This window comes from Myxine glutinosa, chromosome 11 (assembly GCF_964187855.1).
Source record: "Myxine glutinosa chromosome 11, kmMyxGlut1.1, whole genome shotgun sequence".
Lineage (NCBI taxonomy): Eukaryota > Metazoa > Chordata > Myxini > Myxiniformes > Myxinidae > Myxine > Myxine glutinosa.
In genome coordinates, this window is record NC_136271.1 from 86,746,118 (window position 1) to 86,768,639 (window position 22,522).

A 22,522-nucleotide genomic window follows, 5' to 3' on the forward strand; every position below is an offset into this window, starting at 1 on the left:
GCACTACTGGTTTAGTTATGCGATTAGCCAATTGATTATGAAAATATTTTGTGATAATCTTTTATTGATTTTAATTATACAATTAATCAATCAATTAGTGTACACCTCTCCCTCCCAATGCAGCCTCAATGAGCTGCACTGCGGTATTGCCGGGCGCCGGAGGCGCCCCGGCAATGCCGCGCTGCAGCATATTTAATTATTTGGCATGGGGCGGTGTACTTTGAATGTATGTGTACTTGTCTTTTATTGATTTTAATTGTACAATTAATCAATCAATTAGTGTACACCTCTCCCTCCCAATGCAGCCTCAATGAGCTGCACTGCGGTATTGCCGGGTGCCAGAGGCGCCCCGGCAATGCCGCGCTGCAGCATATTTAATTATTTGGCATGGGGCGGTGTACTTTGAATGTATGTGTACTTGTTATTATTATTATTATTATTATTATATTTGTGTGTGTGTGTGTGTGTGTGTTTATTTATGTATATATATTTGTGTGTGTGTGTGTTGATTTGTGTATATATTTGTGTGTGTGTGTTTGTTTATTTATGTATATATTTGTGTGTGTGTGTGTGTGTGTGTGTGTTTATTCATGTATATATTTGTGTGTGTGTGTGTGTTTATTTATGTATATATATTTGTGTGTGTGTGTGTGTGTTTATTTATGTATATATATATATATTTGTGTGTGTGTGTGTGTGTGTGTTTATTTGTGTATATATTTGTGTCTGTGTGTGTGTTTATTTATGTATATATTTGTGTGTGTGTGTGTGTGTGTGTGTGTGTGTGTGTTTATTCATGTATATATTTGTGTGTGTGTGTGTGTGTGTTTATTTATGTATATATTTGTGTGTGTGTGTGTTTATTTATGTATATATTTGTGTGTGTGTGTGTGTTTATTTGTGTATATATTTGTGTGTGTGTGTGTGTGTTTATTTATGTATATATTTGCGTGTGTTTTTTTTTTGTATTCAAGATTGAGGATGTCAAGATCCAGAAGAGGATGTCAAGGCTCACCTTTATTAAGATTGATCACAAAAAGACAAACTGACACATAAAACATAAAACATATAATAAAGGGAGCGGGAGACAAGATGGGGAGAGAGAGAGCATTACACTGCTCTCTCCGAGATGGAGAGCAATCTTTATCGGGAGATCTGTTGGAGGGAGAGGGCTTGGGCGAGGAGGTATGGAAAGGGGGGGGGGGGGGGCGGGAAAAAACACATGGACACTGCTAGGACTTCCAGGAAAGAAGTTGGTATTTCAAAAAAGTGGATCTGGGGTGAATTAACAGGGGTAGAAAATATCAAGGTTTTGGATGGGAGAAGATAAGAGATGGTGGCAAACAGCTGTTTTTAAGACCTGGAGGGAGGAGTGGGATTGAATAACATATTATATTCATAAGTATTGATAAGCATATTAATAACATATTGATAAGTGTTTGTGGTCATAAAGCAAATATAACATTATCTTGCTAGAACCAGACAGACACCAGTCGTGGGTAGCTAGAACCATCTCTTTTGTGCCTCTGTGCTCACCAGGTCAATGTTATCCACAGTACTGCTCAATGTCCTGTTTTCCGGTTGGTTTTTATTCAGTGTCATAAATGCACTATTGTACACCGCTCCTTTCCTATGCCATCTCCAGGCATTGCAAATCGTCATTGCTGGGCACCGAAGGGGGCTCGGCAGTGACGCACGCTGAAAGAGAGTACTCAGTTTTCACTCTGGTTTCTTGTTTGTTTGTTTCCTTGCTTGTTTGTTTGTTTGTTTTCTTTCTTGGTTGTCCGGGCGATATCTCAGCCATCCTTTGAGCTAGGAAGCTGAAATTTCGGCACAGTAGTGAGCAAGTCCTTTGTCAAATACGGTATTTTTTGTTTTTTGAATAATCAATTAATTGAGGAGTTATTTAATTATTAGCGTTTAATTAAGTACTTATTTAATTAATTAAATTTCATTTCTCTTCTGACCATTATTAACTCAGGCACCTTTTGAGTTAGGAAGCTGATATTTGGACATGCCAATGACCAGGTGATTTGGCTGCAAAGGATATTTTTGATTTATTAATTAATCAATTAATCGATAAATTATTTAATTATTCGATTAATGACAAAAAATTTTTTTTTTTTAAAGTTACAGATTCTGATGAAATAGTGGTAGTTTATGTGTTCTCTGACCAAATTGATTAATAATTTAATTTTTTTATGATTATTATTTATTTATTTTCATTATTAATCATTTATTTATTTTCTTTCTCATTTGGCCAATATCTCAGGCACCTTTTGAGCTGGGAAGCTAATATTTGGACATGAGTGACCAAGTGATGTGGCTATCAAGGATATTTTTGATTTATTGATTAATCATTTCATCTATTAAGTATTTATTGATTAATCGATTAATTATTTATTGAGTAATCAATGAATTATTTAATTTTTTATAAATGACTTATTTAATTAAATTTCTAAAAGATACATCTTCAGGTGAAGCACTAGTGGTTTAGTTATGCGATTAGCCAATTGATTATGAAAATATTTTGTGATAATCTTTTATTGATTTTAATTATACAATTAATCAATCAATTAGTGTACACCTCTCCCTCCCAATGCAGCCTCAATGAGCTGCACTGCGGTATTGCCGGGCGCCAGAGGCGCCCCGGCAATGCCGCGCTGCAGCATATTTAATTATTTGGCATGGGGCGGTGTACTTTGAATGTATGTGTACTTGTTTCTTACTTTGTGTGTGTGCTGCTGGTGTCATAAGGAACAAAGGAATAAATAACAGAGGCCATTACATACAGGGGATTAATTTACCCACAATCCCTCACTACGTAACATACCCCACCCCTCTCATGGGGACAAAGATACACTCTTACCTGACATACGGTCTACACAAATTTCCTACTTATGATACATGAGGTTTCTTCTCCTTCATCGCGACATACGGAGCATGGTAATCTATACACTCTACCTGGCTCTAAGGTAATCATTGTCTACCCCCTACAAACGTAACAGTATATTATTTGTCAATGAATGTGCTTCTCTGCCCCTATTATGCACATCCAAATGTGAAACGCTTCCTTTAAGCTCGTCACCATTTGTTGTGTGTGTGTACAGCTCTTTATCCAACAACCGATTTACTCAGACAACTCATTCTATTACCAATGGAGTCTTCGGCCTAGTTCTATCAAAAAAAAAAAAAAAAAACAAGTCCTGAACATCAATTCTTCATTCTAAAAATGCAACATAAGCATGATCTTTGCACAGAGCATTACATTAGTCTTGAAGAACAGGTGCATGATGGGCTTATTAAACTAGTACACGCATTCCCCACAAGAAGAATCACTCCTCACTGGGATATATAGATTGCAGAAGATCTATGGTCAGGCCTCAAAAATATGGGGAGGGATGTGTTCATTTAGCAACTTTCTTGTAGAGCGCTCGCCAAGTGGTTTATGCATTCGAGGAAGCACTCCATTCAAAAATGTTTTTCCTCCCTTTCAGTTTCGTGGTAAACAGTATTAGCAACTGTTTCAAAAATGCCACGAAAAGCGCCATGTTAGCGACATGAAGGGTCATGATATTAACATTAGTGTGGTATATCGATTACAGTGGATCTTTGCTCAGTTCTGTAAGTAAAATTTGCCTCACAGATGTCGGAATTCCTTCAAATGTATTTCATTTTAGTGTTAAACAGCATCAGCGATTGTTTAAAAAGGTAATCATATGTGTTTGTGGTTTATAATAATTTTACTGCTGGTACAGGCCGGTGCTCCCACGAAAATGGCACGATGAGCTATTTATACACATTAATACAGTGATTGATCAAGGTGGAGAAATACCATAGGGGACGCGATATTATTAGTATTAATATTGTTTTGTAATTAACATTAATATGATGCTTTTGTTATTGGAAGCGTCTTTGGAAAAATGTCAGGATAAAGCTATCTTAACATGAATATACACCTCAATACGCAACCCCATTTGTGGGGGAAACCCCTCGGGGAGGGGGGCAAATGAATCTGCTACAACCTTCATTGTGTGACGCTTAGGCCTCCTGTCGAGTTTGGCTGAGATTGCTAACTAACGACGGCTTGTATTGCGGTCAAAAATCGTCACAGACAGACAGACACCAAATTGCATATTTTAATATGATTATGGGAACCATACTCGAACCATTTATTGCTCAAAACAGTCGCTGTTCAAATTTACAAAACAGTAGTAAATTTCATCCTCCTATTATGGATTATGTCATTGGTCCTCATGGTATGGATTATGTCATTGGTGCACATCATATGGATTATGTCATTGGTCATCATAGTTTGGGTTATGTCATTGGTCGTCACAGTATGGATTGTCATTGGTCCTCATGGTAGATTATGTTATTGGTCATCCTGGTGTGGATTATGTCATTGGTCATCATAGTATGGATTATGTCATGGGTTCTCATGGTATAGATTATGTCATTGGTCCTCATGGTATGGATTATGTCATTGGTCCTCATGGTATGGATTATGTCATTGGTCATCCTGGTATGGATTATGTCATTGGTGCACATAGTATGGATTATGTCATTGGTTCTCATGGTATGGATTATGTCATTGGTGCCCATGGTATGGATTATGTCATTGGTCCTCATGGTAGAGATTATGTCATTTGTCATCCTGATATGGATTATGTCATTGGTCCTCATGGTATGGATTATGCATTGGTTCTCATGGTATGGATTATGTCATTGGTGCACATAGTATGGATTATGTCCTTTATGTCATTGTTTCAGCATTGTTTTAGCATTGTTTTGGCATTGTTTTTGCATTGATTGGCATTGTTTTAGCATTGATTGGCATTGTTTTAGCATTGATTGGCATTGTTTTAGCATTGATTGGCATATTTTTAGCATTGTTTTAGCATTGATTGGCATTGTTTTCGCATTGTTTTAGCATTGATTGACATTGTTTTAGCATTGATTGGCATTGTTTTAGCATTGATTGGCATTGTTTTAGCATTGTTTAACATTGATTGGCATTGTTTTAGCATTGATTGGCATTGTTTTCGCATTGTTTTAGCATTGATTGACATTGTTTTAGCATTGATTGGCATTGTTTTAGCATTGTTTCAGCATTGTTTTAGCATTGTTTTAGCATTGATTAGCATTGTTTTAGCATTGATTGGCATTGTTTTAGCATTGTTTTAGCATTGATTAGCATTGTTTTAGCATTGATTGGCATTGTTTTGGCATTGTTTTGGCATTGTTTAGCATTGATTAGCATTGCTTTAGCATTGTTTTAGCATTGTTTAGCATTGATTGGCATTGTTTTAGCATTGTTTGGCATTGTTTTAGCATTGTTTTAGCATTGATTGGCATTGTTTTCGCATTGTTTTAGCATTGATTGACATTGTTTTAGCATTGATTGGCATTGTTTTAGCATTGTTTTAGCATTGTTTAGCATTGATTGACATTGTTTTAGCATTGTTTTAGCATTGTTTTAGCATTGTTTTAGCATTGTTTTAGCATTGATTAGCATTGCTTTAGCATTGATTGGCATTGTTTTAGCATTGTTTCAGCATTGTTTTAGCATTGATTAGCATTGTTTTAGCATTGATTGGCATTTTTTAGCATTGTTTAACATTGATTGGCATTGTTTTAGCATTGTTTTAGCATTGATTGGCATTGTTTTAGCATTGTTTTAGCATTGTTTAGCATTGATTGGCATTGTTTTAGCATTGTTTTAGCATTGTTTTAGCATTGATTGGCATTGTTTTAGCATTGCTTAGCATTGATTGGCATTGTTTTAGCATTGTTTTAGCATTGATTGGCATTGTTTTAGCATTGTTTTAGCATTGATTAGCATTGTTTTAGCATTGATTGGCATTGTTTTAGCATTGATTGGCATATTTTTAGCATTGTTTTAGCATTGATTGGCAGTTTTAGCATTGTTTTAGCATTGATTGACATTATTTTAGCATTGATTGGCATTGTTTTAGCATTGTTTAACATTGATTGGCATTGTTTTAGCATTGATTGGCATTGTTTTAGCATTGATTGGCATTGTTTTAGCATTGATTGGCATTGTTTTAGCATTGTTTTAGCATTGTTTTAGCATTGATTGGCATTGTTTTAGCATTGTTTAGCATTGATTGGCATTGTTTTAGCATTGTTTTAGCATTGTTTTAGCATTGATTGGCATTGTTTTAGCATTGTTTTAGCATTGTTTAGCATTGATTGGCATTGTTTTAGCATTGTTTTAGCATTGTTTAGCATTGATTGGCATTGTTTTAGCATTGTTTTAGCATTGATTGGCATTGTTTTAGCATTGTTTTAGCATTGATTGGCATTGTTTTAGCATTGATTGGCATTGTTTTAGCATTGATTGGCATATTTTTAGCATTGTTTTAGCATTGATTGGCAGTTTTAGCATTGTTTTAGCATTGAGTGGCATTGTTTTAGCATTGATTGACATTGTTTTGGCATTGATTGGCATTGTTTTAGCATTGTTTAACATTGATTGGCATTGTTTTAGCATTGATTGGCATTGTTTTAGCATTGATTGGCATTGTTTTAGCATTGTTTAGCATTGATTGGCATTGTTTTAGCATTGTTTTAGCATTGTCTGACCAAAGACTCTGTGATCGTATGGTTAAAGCGTTCACTCTGAGTCTGGTAGGTCGGCGGTTCGAATCCCACCTGAGTCAAACCAAACACTTTCAAAATGGCATTCCTTGTTTCTTTGATTTATGCTTTGCATTTAAAAGGGACAAACAACCAATAGGTTGACAACCAGTGCACAAGCTTGATTGGCCGAATAACTTCATCCTGCATTGAAGTTCCTTTTCAGAGACCACGTTACCTGTGCACACGTAGCGAAAAGCCGAGTTATGCAATTGGTTCACTTTGTCTGTCTGTCTATCTGTCTATCTACAGATATGTCACTCGATGATCGAGGAACGACTTCATTTCAATTCAGTTTATATTTTGAATACTGTAGAACACTTACCTGAACATGAACCTGCACCTGAACAGAACTTTGGTTCGGACTTTGGCAAACTGTAAGGGATCTCCTCCGATCGCACATGCGCACAGAGGAGTGACGTCATTGTGTTATTGTGTCTACCTGGCAGCGAAACAAAATTGGAATTCATCCCAATCAGATAACATTGTTTTTATGGACATCATAAAGGACACAAACAACAATTACGAATAACTAATTCAACATGTTATATCAGGTAAGGTGGTATAAAAGAAGGTGCATCAATGGCAGTCAACTTCAGCAGTCAACTTCAAATAAAAGTTTTCTTTTCTACAACCTTTGAAACTTTTATTTTATTTAAATTAAATTATATATCTGAACATTGTGGAACACAAATCGCCTTTTGCCACTTTCAAACTCCTCTAGTTTTGTTGTACTTAGACAAAATATTACACTATTTCACACCATCTCAAGCAATCAAATGTGTCGCTCGCGCTCTCAGTAATTGGGGGATTTGGAGATTCAGACAAAATCGCGATTCCTCGGAAATATCGATCGGGCTCAGAATCGCAAAGTAATCATTTAAACAAAAACCCATTGCCATTTTTTTTTTTTGTATACAAGATCGAGGCTCGTGAAAGAGCTAACATTAGCACATAAAAACAACAACAAACGGACACACAAAACATAGAAAAAAGGGGGAGCGGGAGACAAGATGGGGAGAGAGAGGGAAGCACACAAACACAACAGCAGAGAACAGGGACAACGGAATATCTGTGGGAGGAAGAGGGTTGAAGGGAGGAGGCATGGGAAGGGGGGGGGGGGGGGGTGGGAGAGGTAAAAACCACATGGACACTGCTAGGACTTCCAGGAAAGAAGTTGGAATTTCCAAAAAGTGGATCTGGGGTGAATTGACGGGGGTAGAAAAGATCAAGGTTTTGGATGGTGGAAGATAGGAGATGGTGGTGAACAGCTGTTTTAAAAACCTGGAGGGAGGAGTGGGATTGAAGAGAGTGAGGAAGTTTATTCCAGAGGCGGGAGAAAAGAGGAATTAAGGAGTGAAGGTGAGCAGAGTCTTGATTTTGGCAGTTTAACCATTAGAGGGTTGTTGGCAGATCTTGTGCGACCTGTAGGAATATTTGGGGGACAGAGCCCAGAGAGAGCTGGGGGAGCAAGGCCGGAGAGGAGTCGGTAGAAGACAGAAAGACCACCGACCTGCCTGTGGTGAGTTAGTGAAAGGCCCTCGGAGTTAGGTTCATCACGGGAGATTCCAATGATTCTGAAAGCTTTGGTTTCAACAGCGTGAAGCTGAGCTAGGTGTGAGGCAGGAGCACCGGCCCAGAGGGGAGAGCAGTATTCCATTGAATGTCCCTTTTGTCAAGACAGTGCAGGGTCAGGTGTTCCATGAACTCTAGTTATTAATTTTTATCGACTGCACTTTACAACGAGATTCTGCAACAGGTGATTTCAACTCCTCAGCTGCATTGTCTAATTGTCTACACATATATAGACAGCTATGTACGTCGTCTTAAGGGCGTTCCCAACGGCCGCACCTGTACCTGAGAGTGTTTCGAAAGGTGAAACAGCTTTTGCAGGTTTTAAACTCGTTTCCCTTACCAGGTGCTAACTCTTCAGATTATTTTAGTGCTAACTTCTGTGCCACAGCATGTAGTCGCTCGTTCGATGTACACCCCGAGCTAACAATATGGCATTGTTTGTAAATTCACCGACCGAAAGGTATCATCAAAAGGCTGAAGTGCCCGCAAAGATAAATACCATAAAAGGCAAAGCAAACTTCCATTGCGAAATGGGAAAACATGATTTTGCTCCTGATGCAACAAACGTATGTTTGCTTGTAAATGAAGTTACCAGATAACTGATAAAGTTTGTTTAAGTGTAGTGTTTAGCTGTAATCAATGCTTCAAGCTAAATACTGCCTTCTATGTACAGATCATTTCTGTCAATATAGTTAAGGGTTTCTGCAAATTTGCTATGAGGGGTACCCCCTCTAAATACCTGTGCACCCTCCACTTGTGTTGTCAACATTTGGTGTTTGCCTGGGAAACCCCACCGCAATCTCTCCGACCTAACATCCTCTGGGATGCGCACACGGTGTTATTTTGGCAGGAATCACAAATGTTTCTGTATCTCGATATGTACTTCGGACTTTTTCAGAGCGATAAGTTTGGATATTGATTTCCATTCTTTTCACGTACAATACCGGTTTTTGCTCTGGATGGGTCAAGGACAAACGTTAAAAAAATAAAAAAAGTTAACCTCATTTTGTGCATGATGTTTTTCTGAACGTTTATTTAAACCTTCCATGGATTATGTCTTTTTTAGATATAATATGTATTTTCCAATACAAAGCCCTGTACTTTTATGGTTCGAGGAACATAGGCCCATACCAGCTATTGTCACATTGACACTGACACATGTCTGCCACACCTAATCCTCTCCATGGTCCGCAAACACATCTGGAGAGGTAACCAGGAAAGCTACAAGTAAAAGTAGGATAAACCTCTGATGATGCACAGCCTACAAAAAACAGATACTGCCGCTCACTACCACCTGCACAAACTAGGTCATTCTGACATTTGACTGACTAGCAACAGTACCCGCCCTATGGGCGGGGCTTCAATTGGGAAGCCCAAATGAAAAGATAAAATATCAGAAATTGAAGGCTTTTTTATTTTAAACGATTCATATAAACATCCGTTGAATCATATCACACGCAAATCATCAAAATCTAAACAGTACATGGCTAAACAGTACATGGACGATCACGTACCACGTACGTCTCACGTCTCGCTCGCTCTCATGTTGTCCCGATAATGATCCTTCCGCAGGTTCACCGACGGAAACCTTGTTACGACTTTTACTTCCTCTAGACAGTCAAGTTCGCTCATCTTTTCGGCGCACCGGCACGAGCCGAGAACGGCCCGTGCAGGGGCTGATCCGAGGATCTCGTCAAACCGTCCGATCGGTAGTAGCGAAGGGCGGTGTGTACAAAGGGCAGGGCCTGAATCAACGCGAGCTGATGACTCGCGCTTACTGGGAATTCCTCATTCGTGGGACACTCTCTCAAGCCCCAGTCCCCATCATGGATGGGGCTCAGCGGTTTACCCGAGCCTGACGGCGAAGGGCAAGGTACACGCTGGCCCATCCAGTGTAGCGCATGTGCGGCCCCGGACATCAAAGGGCATTAAACGTTCATTAAATATTAAACGTTCATTAAACATTAAACGTTGATTAAAGGATTACGAAACGAAAAACATTGCGAAATTACGTTCACAACCGTCATGTCAAACACTACCGTGAACACATACATCGTCACAACATCGTCACAATGAAAACATCATCACAATGAACGTTATGCGAACGCGAATGTTATGCGGGAGTCCAAACCTGAGAATGCTGGAGACCAAAGCTGAAATTGGGAAAACTAAATAGCCTATTTTACTCCCAGGGGTCCCAGGATTACCCACCCAAAATATCTTTGCGATAGGTTCAGCAGTTTTTACGGTACCTTCGAACAGTCAGACAAACGGAAATTTGGTGAATTATAGTAAGATCGTCACAATGAGAACATCGTCACAATGAACTTTATGCGAACGCGAATGTTATGCGGGAGTCCAAATCTGAGAATGCTGGAGACCAAAGCTGAAATTGGGAAAACGCCTAGGTCCCCCGTCGGTGAAGTTATGCGAGTTGACAAAGTGGAAGACGCAAGGCGGCCATCTTGGATTTTGACGTGGCGACCCAATTTTCAATAGCGTTCGTCCTTATGCCTAGACACACCCACACACCAGATTAGAAGTTGGTACTTCGCTTATTTTTCAAGACATTCCGCTCACAAGGTTCAGACATACATGGCGGCGGCTATCTTGGATTTTGACATGGCGACCCAATTTTCACAAGCGTTCTTCCTTATGCGTAGATACACCCACACACCAAATTAGAATTCGGTCCTTCGCTTACGCACGCACGTCCGCACGCAAGCACGCATGGACGGACGGACGCACACACGGACGGAGGGAAAAACCATTGTCCCCCTTTCGCTCCGCGGTGCGACGGGAGACAACTAAATAGCCTATTTTACTCCCAGGGGTCCCAGGATTACCCACCCAAAATATCTTTGCGATCGGTTCAGCAGTTTTTACGGTACCTTCGAACAGTCAGACGGACATTTGGTGAATTATAGTAAGATGTGGAAGGAATTTGTCATTTGTTCAGGATACTGCTCATAATTCACACATATACTGTACTCCAAAGACACCATCAGATCTTCAACAAGACACGACCGACGACCAGTGCTGGCAAACACGTTATACGGATCAATGTCTTTCTGATGGAAAGTGCACACATGGGGGCGTCGCCCTGTATGCAAAATACCAGGAAGAAGGAACTTTAAATGTTTTTGTTGTCTTGAATATCATCTTTATTCATTTAACGAGGGAAGGAGAGTAGTTAATTTGGGGGTTGAATTAACACAGATACATGTTAACATTTAACAGAACACCCATAAGCACCATAACAGGACACAAAGCCATGACCCACTCCACCCCCCCCCCCCCCCAAAATATGTATATGTAGTATATCTTTCCTCTCCCCTCCCCCCCCCCCCCCCACTTCCACTCTCTTCCTTACCCCTCCCTCTCCTGCCTTCTCCCTCCCTCTCCTGCCTTCCTCCTCCCTCTCCTGCCCCCCCCCCCCCCCCCCTCAGCGATGCCAGGTAATCCTGCTGGTAATACATAAATGATTCTTTGTGTACAATACCCATTTCACCTCTCTTCTAACTCTCCCATTTTTTTCAATACTCTCCATGTCTGCCCCCAAATCTCGTTGGTATCCATCCTTGTTTAAAAAAAACTTTCCATCAACTATTTTATCTCTCCCTGTACTTATCTAAAACATTAAAAAAATAAGATCCCCTATTAATCATATTTCTATATAAAAAGCACATTCTTCTTCCACCACTCCTCATAACTTCACTGATTAAACGACGGAATTCAGCTGGTTGCTGTCTCTGTAATGACCAGCTTCATTGGTGGCGATGTCTTTCACCAACTACAGTGACAAACAGTTGTGCAGTGCGTGTATATATATATATATATATATATATATATCTATATATATATATATATATATATATATATATATATATATATATATATATATATATATATATATATATATACAAGCAAAGGTACCCGCCAATGATGGGGGAACGGGGGAGGTGCACAAATTTCTCACCTGAAATGAGCAATTTCCTTTGGAGTGTGTATTGATAGAAACGGGAATTCAGTGTAAACATTGAGTGAGCAAATGTCGCAATGGGTGCAGCTGGTAACCTTGACAACCTTGTTCCATTCTATCAGCTAAGATTTCCGATCCATGCTTGTTGTACCTCCGAGGTACTGTTCGGGAGTGAAGGTGATATTATGAAAGCTCAGCTGGGAAACGGGTTTAGGCATGTTTTGGGCCTACAGCCTGATGGAAGATCACCAAAGTTCTTTCCATACCAACCGACCACCTCCAGGAACCTATCCCTCTCCACATCATTTCTTCAGCTGCGACCTCCCCCCCACCCCCCCCCCCCCCCCCACTCTCTCTATATATTCACCATAGCTTTGCTTTCAGCAATTTCCCACAGCATTTCATTCTGGTTTCCCATTCGATGATCCATAGATCAGTAGTTTCAGTTTCACGTTTCAACATTAGTTTCACTTTGAGATATCAGTTTCGATTCATCATCACAACTTATGATGCAACGCGAATAGTGCACAGAAAAGGTCGTCAAAACCGATTTTGGGAGGAAATATTTTCGAATTATCGAAGGGTCTAAAGTTTTTTTAGGGTCATAAATGGGGTCTTTTTTTTTTTTTTTTTTTTTTTTTTGTATACAAGATCGAGGCTCGTGAAAGAGCGAAGATTTTGTTTGTGTACAATACCCATTGTTCAGGGTCTAAAGTGTTTAAAGAATCAATGATCATAAAAGGGCCAAATGGGGTCTAAAGGTGTTTAAAGACGAAAGAGCACAAGGAGTACGAAGTGTCCAAATGGTCTTAAATTGGCCGTGTCTTAAAAAGTCAATAGGTCTGAAAAGTGTTGAAAGGTGTATATGTCTCGAGAGTGTCTCAAAAGTGTAAAGGTGTATATGTCTCAAAAGGGTCGAAAAAGGTCTGAGGGGTGTAAAGGTCTAAGGGGTGTAAATGGTCAAAGGTGTGTAAATGGTCAATGGGGTCTAAGGGGTGTAAAGGGTCTAAATGGGGTCTAAGGGGTGTTAAGGGTCTAAAGAGGTCTAAAGGGTTAAAAGGGGTCAAAGGGCTTTAAAGATGGTCTAAGGGGTGTAAAGGGTCTAAGGGGTGTAAAGGGTCAAAGGTTTCTAAGGGGATGTAAAGGGTGAAAGGGATGTAAAGGGTCGAGGGGGTCTAAGGAGGTGTAATGGGTCTAAGGGGTGTAAAGGGTCTAACGGGTGTAAAGGGCCTGAGGGGTATAAGGGGTGTAAAGGGTCTATTGGGGTCTAAGGGGTGGAAAGGGTCGAAAAGGGTCTAAGCCTAAGTGGTGGAAAGGGTCTAATGGGTGGAAAGGGTCTAAGGGATGGAAAGGGTCTAAGCTAAGGGGTGGAAAGGGTCTAAGGGGTGGAAAGGATCTAAGGCGTGGAAAGGGTGGAAAGGGTCTAAGGGGAGGAAAGGGTCTAAGGGGTGGAAAGGGTCTAATGTGTGAAAAGGAGTGAAGTAAATAAATTAACTCGGGAGTGCAACACGACAATAACGGGCCAAATGACCTCATCATCACCGTCATGGTATAAACAACATTTCCAGATATATCGTGGTTAAAAATCTGAGAGTGTAAAGTTTTGTTGTGATTAACCTTGGGAGCTCAAAGCAGGATGATCCCAAACAAAGAGCAAAACAAAACTCACCTTGTTGTGAGGAAGAGGTAATCGTTGGAGGTTCACCCGTTGGCAAATGGTGGTTTGGAGTTGGCGTCACGTGGGTCCTTTTTTGTACAAACTATTTTTTTCATCCTGAGATCATGACGACAGGTGGTGGCTCGGATGGTTTTAAGTTCTGAATTGTGAGAAAATAACTGTTTTAAAGCCCCTATTTAGGTGCAGGGTGGTAACTGATGTTATCCTATAAAGTTTCGTGTTGATTAACCATGGGAGCTCAGAGCAGTAGGTTCACAAACAAACAAACAAACAAGACCAACCGTTATACTTGAAAAATCTTCGATTTTGCAACTAACAAACGGAAAATTTCGCTTTTATACATATATGCAGCAAAATAAATGAACAGGATTATAACTATTTATTTGACATGTGTGGGAAAACTACACAGCCAGACCAGGAATCGAACCCAGGTCCTCTGGAAAACCGAACCGGTGCTCTGACATCTGAGCTATGCATTTTTTTGAATACATATCCATATATATTCAAACATTCTGCTCTATTCACTATCATTTGCTTGAGCCCCTCATCTGCCCATCTGCTTGAAAGTGATCTAACATCACCTTCATGAACTATTCTTACTGGTTGTTTATGGCATGAGCAAAAATCACTTCCGCTTCTTCGAAAAGCTCCGTGCCGGATTGTTTCATTTGAACGTCCGTGTAAAATGAGTAAAATTACACAGTTTGAAAATTTCGAATTATTCTCACTCAGATTTCAACATCACTGTGATAGTGTAATGCATATTATGAAGTTGTTTAAACTTTTTTATTGATATAATAATATGATTTGTAATACCGGATATACCACATGGTGGCGCTCAACGATGCGCCTTTACGTAGAGAGTATTGTCGTCTTTTCCCCACGCTGAACCCCCTCTCCCAGATATGTTACCCCAATATAAACCATACTTGGGGTACCCTCTGGCAACGTGCAAAGTTTGCTTGGATTTGGTTCAGTAGGTTTTTATTTTTTGAAGCATATATAAATATACAAATTCACTTTTATGGGATATATTTGTTTTTTCATACTCATTTCATACTCTCTTTTTATATTTGCTTGTCTCATTTCTTTGTGGAGAGCAGCAGATCCAGTTAAATGTTGTAAAACGAGACATGACTGATGGTCTAAAATGACAGATAATGAGCTTAGAAACAATGGGAGGAGAACTCGTGAAAAGGTACAAGAGAATAACGAGCAGGTGGAAAAGGACAGACTTAGAAAAAGCTCTTTTGAAACATTGGCCCCTTTAGTGGTTCTTTTGGTTCTTCCTTACTGCACAAATCTTGGAAACCCATTGCTATTAACAAGGGTCACGGAAGAAAAAGCACGTACTCGACAAGACCATGAAGACTCGATGGGCAAATGAACGCAGTATCTCAAATTTGAACCTGGCACATTGAACCCATGTGCTCAGATGGCAATGACGATCATTTTCGACCTTTGTGTATTGTTTTGTTCCTTAATTATTTATTACCTCACATATTATAATTCGTCTCCATTTTAAATACATCAATCACAGCAAGAAGGCTTTTAATGAACAGTATTGACAAACATCAGGATGCCTTTGAATACAAAAGTCATAGGAGATTAGAAGCAGGGATTGTAAATGTATTTGAAAGTATTTTTTAGGAAAATAAACATTGAAGGGAAAAACAAGTGAAGACATTGGTTTGTTCGATTTTAATTTAAACAAAGAGTCTTTGTGACATTTTTTGATAAAATGATACCATGGTGTGGAGGGCGGAGCTACCTGGTTCATTCCGTGGTTCGACCAATCGTTTGTATGCAGCTCCTGGCGCTGGTTACATCATTGATGGGAGGATCGCTGTGCTCCTGATGCAGTGCCCCACCCTGAAGGTCGGCAAAACAAGAAGAATAGGAAAATCAAATGATGTAAATAAATGAAGCAATAAAAATACGAATTTTTTAGTTTTCACAATTAGCAAAAAATTGTCGAAAACTTGATCGTGTTTAGCTGTTTATCAGACGAGCCAAAGACCCTTTGGTTTTGCCCCTTTTGATATATGGTCTTGTACCCCCAATAGATTTAGTCTTCGGTAACCCCACTGACATGCACGCACCTGCACCTTGAACCACCAGTTGCAAAGAGCTGCGGTCAATAATTCATAGCTAGTGGTCTTGGCATTGATCATTCTTGAAATGTGTCAAATATTTCAACTCTGTTAACGTCTTATTCAGTCATATCCATGATTCATCTTGTGTTCCTAAAAGGAGAAGCGTCTAGTCCGTCCGTCCATATGTCACGGTTCATTCTGAAGGGTCCCAGTGGTCGTATAATAATTAAAATGGAGGTACCGTTGGAAAGCTAAGAACTGATTTACCTTGAAAAAAAATTCGTGTCCATTTAATCACTTGCTTGCTTGAAAAGCCCTCTTTCAGGGATGCAAAGGGAGAAGAATTGGAGAATTTTACATCCTCATTGACATTCACAGATTGCCATGCAATGTGTTTGTGAAGTACAACATGGTGTCTTTCGATGAATCCCGTCAGTGAAGCGATGGAGGAGTTAAACGTGGAGGAGGAGCTCCACGTCAGTGGAGCGAGTTAAACGCAAAAGGAAACTTTATGAAATCGTCAGCTCAGAATCAAGGGTGCATTTGTCTAAACTACCGGGCTAACCCCACCCTGTAGGCAGATGTAGTAAAGAATACAGGATAAAAAGTTTCGTTGCTTATACAGTCACGTGAAAAAGTAAGTCCACCCCATGTAAAGTTTTGACTTTTTCAACATATTTCAACATACAGCTATTTGATCTTCATTTCAACAATATTGATAGATAAAGGTGATATAACATAACAAATATCATGAAACATTTACATTTTGTAGTCCATTGTATAATTTAAATAAACATAAATGCAAATTTCGCATGTGGAAAAAGTAAGTACACCCCTACATTTATCACTACTTCAAATACCTAAAATTAGAATCAGGTGCACCAGCTCAGGTGCAAATGATTAGAACATCATTGGAGAGGATCTTGGAGGAACCTGTCTTATTTAAACCTCAGACATTTAGTTTGGTTTGCTCTTTGTTGTTGAAGTATGCGGCGTCACCATGCCTAGATCAAAAGAGCTCTCTGAGGCCTTCAGAAAGAAGGTTATAGATGCCTACGAGTCTGGGAAGGGATTTAAAAAGATCTCCAAACAATTTGAAATCAGTCATTCGACTGTCCGGAAGATCATCTACAAGTGGAGAAGATTCCAAACAACTGCCAACTTGTTCAGGCCAGGCCGCCCCAGCAAGTGCAGCCCGAGAGCAGACCGCAAGATGCTGAAAGCAGTCTCTAAGAACCCCAGAATGTCATCACGGGACCTACAGGTAGCTCTTGCCACGGTTGATGTCAAAGTACACGAGTCTACCATTAGAACGAGGCTGCACAAATTTGATCTACATGGGAGGTGTGCCAGGTGGAAACCGTTGCTGTCCAGAAAGAACATCAGGGCAAGACTAAAGTTTGCCAATGAACACCTCGGCAAAGACCAGCACTTCTGGAACAATGTGCTCTGGACAGATGAGTCAAAGGTCGAGCTATTTGGCCACAGTACCAGAAGACATGTTTGGCGAAAACCAAAGACAGCATTTGACCACAAGAACCTGATACCAACTGTAAAGCATGGTGGTGGAAATATTATGGTTTGGTGCAGCTTTGCTGCATCAGGGCCTGGGCAGCTCACCATCATAGAATCCACTATGAATTCTTCATTGTACCAGAGGGTGCTTGAGGATAATGTGAGGCCATCTGTCGGAAAGTTGAAGCTCAACCGAAGGTGGACCTTGCAACATGACAATGACCCAAAACATACCAGTAAATCCACCAAGAAATGGCTGAAAAGAAAGAAATGGAGGGTTCTGGAATGGCCAAGTCAAAGCCGGGATCTAAATCCCATCGAGATGTTGTGGGGGGATTTGAAACGAGCTGCGCATGCAAGAAACCCCTCAAACATCGCACAGCTGAAAGAATTCTGCATGGAGGAGTGGGCAAAAATTTCTCCCAGTCGATGTCAGAGACTGGTAGACAGTTATAAGAAACGCCTACTTGAGGTTGTTTCTGCCAAAGGGGGCAATACCACCTATTGGAGCCAAGGGTGTACTTACTTTTTCCACATGCGAAATTTGCATATATGTTTATTTAAATTATACAATGGACTACAAAATGTAAATGTTTCATGATATTTCTTATATTATATCACCTTTATCTATCAATATTGTTGAAATAAAGATCAAATAGCTGTATGTTGAAATATGTTGAAAAAGTCAAAATTTTACATGGTGTTTACTTACTTTTTCACATGACTGTATTTGCGGCTCCTTTTGCCAGGGCTTGGACTATTGTATATTGATCGTAAGAATGCCCCACATACTGTTTATTCATCCCGATAAAAGGAAAAGCAAGTATATGATTGTTCCAAGGTTCTACACATTTATACATGAAGTAAAATTATGAAAGTTGAGGTTGTTTCATGTTGCAATAAAAGACCGACTGGACAACCCTCCCATCTACTTTCTGAATAATCCTCTCCAAAAAGTTATGTCACTCAAGCTTTTGGGTCTCACTATTTGCCATGATCTTTCCTGGGGAAACCACATTTCCAAGCTGGCCTCCAAAGCCAGTCGCCGACTGGGCATCCTCCGTCGTGTGAAGTCCTTCCTTGGCACACCTGACCTCCTCACCGCATACAAGGCTTTCATCCGCAGCTCAATGGAATACTGTGCCCCCCTCTGGGCCGGTGCTCCTGCCTCACACCCCGCTCGGCTTCACGCTGTTGAAACCAAAGCATTCAGAATCATTGGAATCTCCCGCGATGAAGCTAACTCCGAGCGCCTTTCACGCACTCACCGCAGGCAGGTTGGTGGTCTTTCTGTCTTCTACTGACTCCTCTCCGGCCTTGCTCCCCCAGCTCTCTCTGGGCTCTGTCCCCCAAATATTCCTACAGGTCGCACAAGATCTGCCTGCAACCCTCTTATGGTTAAACTGCCAAAATCAAGACTCTCTGCTCACCTTCACTCCTTCATTCCCCTTTTCTCCCGCCTCTGGAACAAACTCCCTTCAATCCCACTCCTCCCTCCAGGTCTTTAAAATAGCTGTTCACCACCATCTCTTATCTTCCCCCATCCAAAACCTTGATCTTTTACACCCCCGTTAAAACACCCCAAATCCAACTATTATAATCTCCAACTTCTTTCCTGAAATTCCTTGTAGTGTTCATTTTTTAAATACTGTGTACCCCTTTCCGCTCCTCCCCGCCACCCCTCCCCCCCCCACAGGCCCTCTCCCTTCCACAGACATACCAACGTCCCTGTTCTCTACTTTTGTTGTACTTGTATGCTCTCCCCTCTCTCCCCATCTTGTCTCCCGCCCCCTTTATGTATTGTATGTTTTATGGTTCCATGCATGTTTTTGTGTGTAATGTGTTAGCTCTTACACGATTCTTAACTTTGTATCCTCCCCCCCCCCCCCCCCCCCCCAAAAAAAAAACAGCAGCAAAGAAGACACCGAAGAGGAAAAGGTTATAAATTGAATATTAATGTGAACTTCAACTAAATTGAACGGAATGAAGAAGTAAGCCAAGATTGTTCTACAATGCACATTGGTGGGCATAAATAGTGGTTGGCATCAATAATGGTGGGTATCAATATTGGTTGGCATCAATATTGGTGGGCATCATTGTTGGTGAGCATCAATATTGGTGGGCATCAATATTGGTGGGCATCAATATTGGTGGGCTTCAAAATTGGCTTGCATCATTAATGGTGGGCATCAAGATTGGTGGGCATCAATAATAGTGGGTATCAATATTGGTGGGCATCAATAACAGTGGGTATAAATATTGGTTGGCATAAATTATGGTGGGCATCAAGATTGGTGGGCATCGATATTGGTTGGCATCAATAATGTTTGGCATCAATAATGTTTGGCATCAATATTGGTGGGCATCAATATTGGTGGGCATTAAGATTGGGAGGAAGCAATAATAATGGGCATCAATATTGATTGGCATCAATAACGGTGGTCATAAATAATGGTGGGCATCACTGTTGATGGGCATCAATAATGGTGGGCATTCATATTGGTGGGCATCAAAATAATTGGCATCGATAATGGTGTGCATCAATATTGGTGGGCATCAATAATGGTGGGCATCAATATTGGTGGGCATCAATATTGCTAGGCGTCAATATTGGTTGGCATCAATAATCATGGGCATCATTGTTGGTGGGCATCAATAATGGTGGGCATCAATATTGGTGGGCATCAATATTGCTAGGCGTCAATATTGGTTGGCATCAATAATCATGGGCATCATTGTTGGTGGGTATCAATAATGGTGGGCATCAATATTGGTGGGCATCAACATTGGCTGACATCACAATTGGCTGGCATCACAATTGGCTGTCAATAATGGTGGGCATCAATATTGGTGGTCATCAATATTGGTTGGCATCAATAATGATGGGCATCAATAATGCTGGGAATCAATAATGATGGGCATTAATATTGGTGGGCATCAATAATGATGGGCATCAATAATGCTGGGAATCAATAATGATGGGCATTAATATTGGTGGGCATCAATAATGGTGGGTATCAATATTGGTGGGCATCAATAATGGTGGGTATCAATATTGGTGAGCATCAATAATGGTGGGCATAAATATTGGTGGTCATCAATATTGGTTGGCATCAATAATGATGGGCATCAATAATGCTGGGCATCAATAATGATGGGCATTAATATTGGTGGGCATCAATAATGGTGGGTATCAATATTGGTGGGCATCAATAATGGTGGGTATCAATATTGGTGAGCATCAATATTTGGAATAGCTTGGTGTGGACGTCTAGTGATCTAGATTTAGCGAGTGCGTCTCAGAGACATCTCCATGGATTCAGAATGGATAAGTGCAAGTGAATATGCTTATTGGTTTTAGTTAATTAGATTAATTTCATGTTGCAGTAATCACATTTTTGTACTTGTTAATTTATGCATTTGTTTTTGTAATGCACAAGGAGTCCACAAGAGAGATCAGTTCAAATAAAAATAATTTTAAAAAGACAACAACCCCTAGGGGGCAGTCCCCAAGGCGACATTTTAATGCTTGTGTTGGCCACTGTTTCTTTATGAGAAACACATTTTATACAGGAAAAGGTTACAATCTAAACATTATGACAAAGCTAAACACAAGTCATGTACTTAAGCCTGAAGGCTAAAGTGCAAGGTAAAGCTTGTCTAAACAATACACGGTACACAACACCTTGGCCGGAAGGCCAAAATGGACTCGTTCACACAAAACACACATTCATCCGGTCCCTAATACCAGGATGCATGGTCTGACGAGCTGCGAAAATTGTGAAGACGATAAATACACTTCCTACTCACCACTTCCTAGGTGAGTTGAAGAGCAGTTGGAAATAAACGTTCACTGTATAAAATCCAGCTCCAAGTTCATAAAACCCTCTCTGTGGATGAAACTCCAAGTTCGGTGGGAACTAAAATGGAGTTTCTCAGAAGGCCACACGTGTATTTGTCGTGATATCCATACCATCTTCTTTCATTCTCAAACTCAAGTCATTCCCCTCTGAAACCAAGCCAAGGAGCAGAAAAAAACACTCAGAAAGAAAAACGTGGCAAAACAGAGTCGCACGACTGCTGGAATGTAGTAGCAGGTGGCAGGAGACACTCACTACACCTTGGCCAGAAGTCCAAAATTCACCTGTACAAACGGAACACACATACATCCTGGTCGTAATGCAAGATGCATGGTCTAACAAACTACACCTGCTGTTTCTGCTACCTGGCATAACCAGCGAAAACAACAAATATTGTTACGTGGAAAAGGGGCCACAGATATATTGTGCTGGGACTTTAGTATGGACCATGTGATCGAGTAGCTTAGATTTACGCTTGCATCAGGAAAACTGTCAGAGGTACTGTATGTCGTATGGTTAAGGTGCACTGACATGGCGGTGAGTGCACACCTTAAGGCAGGATGTGGTAATATTGCGATGTAAAATCTCTTGTAACAGGCGGGGCCAGGTGTAGGACTTTTGGCCACCGAAAGGGACCAACAGCACTCTAAATATGCTTGATCTAGACTTAATGGCTGCTTTGAAATCGCCATGAGCATGGTCGTTCTGGTCGTTCTGCTGGAGGCTCACAAAGGACCGCGAGATAGGGGGCCTTGTGTGCTGCGGCAGAGGTGCCGGATGGGCGCGGGGAGGGTGTTTCGGTCAAACACCACCACCGTCCGATGGAGTGGCGAATGACGGCACCAAAAGGCAGTCCACGAAGGCCATGACTGCCCATGCACTCAGCAGTTGGAGTTGAGCTTTGGACACCAAGGACAAGACAACTCTCTCCTTCCCTCTTTGTTTCGACATTCCCACAGTAAGAACCTTTGGAGAGTCGTGGAGACAGCTCCTCATCACCATCCTTCCTCTTCGCAATCCCAAGCAGCTCTTCATCCTGCTTCATAACAACCTGCACTACCACACCATTGTGGTGGGGCCACGATTAGCTTGTGCCTGACTCAAGCCCTCACCAAGTATCCCCAATATTGTGTGTATCTGGTATTTTGGCACC

The 22,522-nt window shown here is 40.7% G+C and overlaps 1 long non-coding RNA gene across 1 annotated transcript; it reads right to left on the minus strand.

Moving 5' to 3' along the window:
• Positions 1 to 1,000: 1,000 nt before the first annotated feature.
• Positions 1,001 to 21,454, minus strand: LOC137436311 (uncharacterized). Its single transcript, XR_010986256.2, has 5 exons — positions 21,320 to 21,454; positions 15,670 to 15,770; positions 13,890 to 14,037; positions 6,989 to 7,105; positions 1,001 to 1,360 (listed from the first exon to the last, which is right to left on the minus strand). It is a non-coding gene; the product is annotated as an uncharacterized LOC137436311 (long non-coding RNA).
• Positions 21,455 to 22,522: the final 1,068 nt, after the last annotated feature.